Raw genomic sequence first — 3,639 nt, 5'->3', positions numbered from 1 at the left:
TACTTTTAAAAAGCAACTACTACTTTTAAATATTTTACACTGGATTGGACTTTTGCATATTATATACAAGTTTTGTATAGTGATACAATTTTGAGATTAATCTTGTTAGAACATACTGCATATACAGTTCTACTCTTGTTCAAAGTATTGTGCCTATACAGCTCAATTAACAATATAATGAAAACTTCTAGTTCTTAAAAATTATTATTAACAACTGTTTAGGATAATAAGAAGATGCAGATTAATAATTAACCACTTATTACAAATAAACTTGCAGTCACATTAAGTATGTTTTAAAGATCAAACAGAGATATATTTTAAGTAGACAGGTCATAGTCAAACATTTCAGAGATCTACTGAATACGACATTTAAGATATTTTAATAACATAGGTTTTTTTTTAATGATAATGAGACATGTCTGCTTCTGGTAGCACCAATCTACTTCATAGAAGATAATTGGCACTGAAGAAACTCCACTTTCTTTGTGGCAAAAGTAAGCACTGAACAAGAAATTGTTCTTGCCTCGATTGTTGACAGTATGCTCTCCAAACTGGACAAGCAGGACACAAAAGAGAATGATTATAAAACCTTGCCAAGACAAGGTGGGACACTCCTTCAAAAATCCTGCTTCACTCCACTCCCTGCCCCACTGCCTGAACCAGTCTTCTTCTCACAGAATGTGCCCACAAATTTCTGAGACTGAAAGTAATTAAATCACCTGAACACCTTGGATTACTATATCCCAGTTGGGTCTGAACACCCGTCAACAGTACATGGACAATGGTCTGGTCTGCTTCAGACCTTAGCCATGCAAACATAAATCATCCACTGGATCAAACCCTTTCTGTTGTCTTCTCTCTCTCCCTTCCTCCCTTCCTCCCTCCCACTTGGCCTTTCCTAAACTAACCCCTAAACTGGACACCACTAGCAACAGGCATGATTGTAAATAAAGGCTCTCAACCCTGCACTTTCAACAACTCATGGCCCTAAGGTAATCTTGACACCATTAAGTGTGGATATTACATGAAAACATAATATATGCATCGTGAGGGGGAGAACAGCACACTAACACGAATGGGGATGAGAAGGGAATGCAGGTAGAAGCTGCATGAGGCAGTTTAAATGGGGAGTCCTTCCCGTTTATGTGGTCCTGTCTTTGGAAGTTCAGAAACAGGTACTAACCAAGGAAGTGAGGAGGGCTGAGTTATCTCCTTATATGCTGGACAGTTTTTCTCAACTTGATACAATGTAGCATCACCTGGAAACCAACTGAGAAACTGACTCCATTAGACTAGCCTGTATACATATCTGTGGGACATTTTCTTGATTAATGATTGATATGAGAAGCCCAGCCTACCATGTGTGGTACCAACCCTGAGCAGACAGTCCTGGATCTTATTAGAAAGCAAACTGAGTCAGCCATGAAAAGCAAGCCAATAAGCAATGCTCTCCAAGGTCTTTCCTTTAGTTTCTGCCTTAAACTCCTCCTGCCCAGATGCCCCTGCAGGATGGACTATAATCGGTACACCGGAATAAACTCCTTCTTTCCCCAGCTTGCCTTTCGTCAGTGTTTTATCACTGTAACAGAAAGCTAATTTAGACACTACATGACAGTCTGGAAATCAATGACCGGTCAGCCTTTCAAAGCAGCATTTTGTGACCCTCTGTCTGCTTTTTGCACCCTTGGTTGAGAGGAGAAACAAGCATCATTTAGCTGTGATCCCGGCAATTCCACGTCACGGGCCTGTGTCATGTAGTGTATGTGGCAGTCTAGGGTTTGGTGAAGCTTTGGCAATTTTAAACCTGCTTCTCCTTTTCTGCTTGGCCTCCAAACCCTGGACATTATGACTTCTTTTTCAGCCTCCCTTTGGTCCTACAAATGCCCGTGGCCATGAGTGTCTTCTGGGTGCTTTGATGGCCTCCCGGTTTTCAGCTGCCCAGCCTCTGAGCCGCAGCCTTCCAAGCTCTCTGCCCACTGCGGTGTTTCCATCAGCACTTCCAGAGACACCGGCATCGCACTGCCTCCACCTGAGTCCACACACCAGGGCTTCTCTCTTGGACCAGGACACAATACCCTCTTAGCAGCCCAATTCCCAGCGCTTCACCTTGCTGCCAGCGATATGACAAAAGACCAGTCACTCCCTGCATCCAGCCATCCCAGTCACCTTCTGCCACCCCCACCCCTTCAGTTCCACTGGCTGCCTTTCACGCCTATGAGCACATGTCCCATCGTGACTTTTGAGAACGCCGTCCACCATTCTGTGTCCTTGTCTCCATTCTATGTGGTTTTTACTTTCCGGCGACCTGCTCTCATTCACACCGCCCCAGCCAGAAAGGCTTTCCTTGGAATTGTGGGAAAGCAGGTTCCTCATTCCTCCGGGGCACAATCATCCTATTATGTTAGTATTACACCCCTTGTGGTACCCATGAGACCTTGCAAAAGACACTGTCTAAGGACGGGATTGTTTCTCTTTCCTTTGTTCTGATATCTCTTAAACTCAGAGTCACATCGAGAATGCACCAAAAATGTCTCTGGTCTTCTTGATGTGAAGGAATGGCAAGCCAGAGGGCGGGGGCAGAGCAGGGTGTCTTCCGCCATGAAAGTATTGAGACAAGCGGAAGCAGACAGAAGCAACTCTGTCAGAACCCTGGAGACAGCTCAAAGCTTCGCACTAATTATGTGAATGACAATAATAGCCAACAATGTCGTCCTGTCTTCAAAACAGTTGGAAAGCTGGGTGTGCCAATCGAGTCGAGCCTCAGTTGAGCTCCTCCTGAGAACGCTGGCCCTCGTCTTGGCCTTGGAGAAGCAGCAGCTTGAGTTTTCACTTTGGGACTCAGGTTCTTTGAATGAGAGGGAACAAATTAGAGTGCAGGTGTGTTCTGAATTAGCTGGAGGAACTTGAGGGAGGGGTCTTTGTGTGAGTTGAGCACTAGAGCAAGGTTTGCCTGTGATCCCAGCACTAGACAGAGCAAGCCAGGGGGTTGCCTGTGACCTAAGCACTAGAAAGGCAGGGGCAGGAGGCCAACCTGGGCTGCATATGGAGACTCTGTTTCAAACAAAACAAAACAAAAAAAACCCAAACCATACTGACCAACCAAAGATCCAGAGATATCTGGGAGACACCATGATGGGCCAGGACTAGGACCACCCAAGGCCCCCAGGAAACAAAGGCAGCAGAATCCTGCCCCAGGTATTTAGGAAAGCACACACATGCCTCAGGCTCCTGAAGGCTGGGAAAAGAACAAAATAGCTTTAGGATTTTTGTCTTAGGCTCCTCCATCATTTAGGGCAATCCTTGTTGAGAGCTGAGGGCGTGTCCCAGAAACAAAGTCAACAGCAAACACCAGCCGGGCCCCTTCTCTTTTGTGTGCGAGTATTCTGTGTACACATTTGACTTCAAGCCATTCAAGGAAAACTATGTCAAAACATTAGCTAAACACAAGCGCAAAGAAGGGGCCAATGCCCACACACAAGTAATCATCTTTGCGGAGGGACTTAGAAAGTAGTTTTTGTTGTTGTTTTTAAGCAGGACAATTACAAGCCTTCGACAATCAAAGCAAATGAACAAGGCCCAAAGAAAACAAACAAGTCAATAAAAACCCAAGGAAGGGAGATCACCTGATCTCTAGAATTA

The sequence above is a fragment of the Myodes glareolus genome, chromosome 9 (assembly GCF_982192425.1).
Source record: "Myodes glareolus chromosome 9, mMyoGla1.1, whole genome shotgun sequence".
Taxonomy (NCBI): Eukaryota; Metazoa; Chordata; class Mammalia; order Rodentia; family Cricetidae; genus Myodes; species Myodes glareolus.
Note: the sequence above shows the minus strand (reverse complement) of the source record.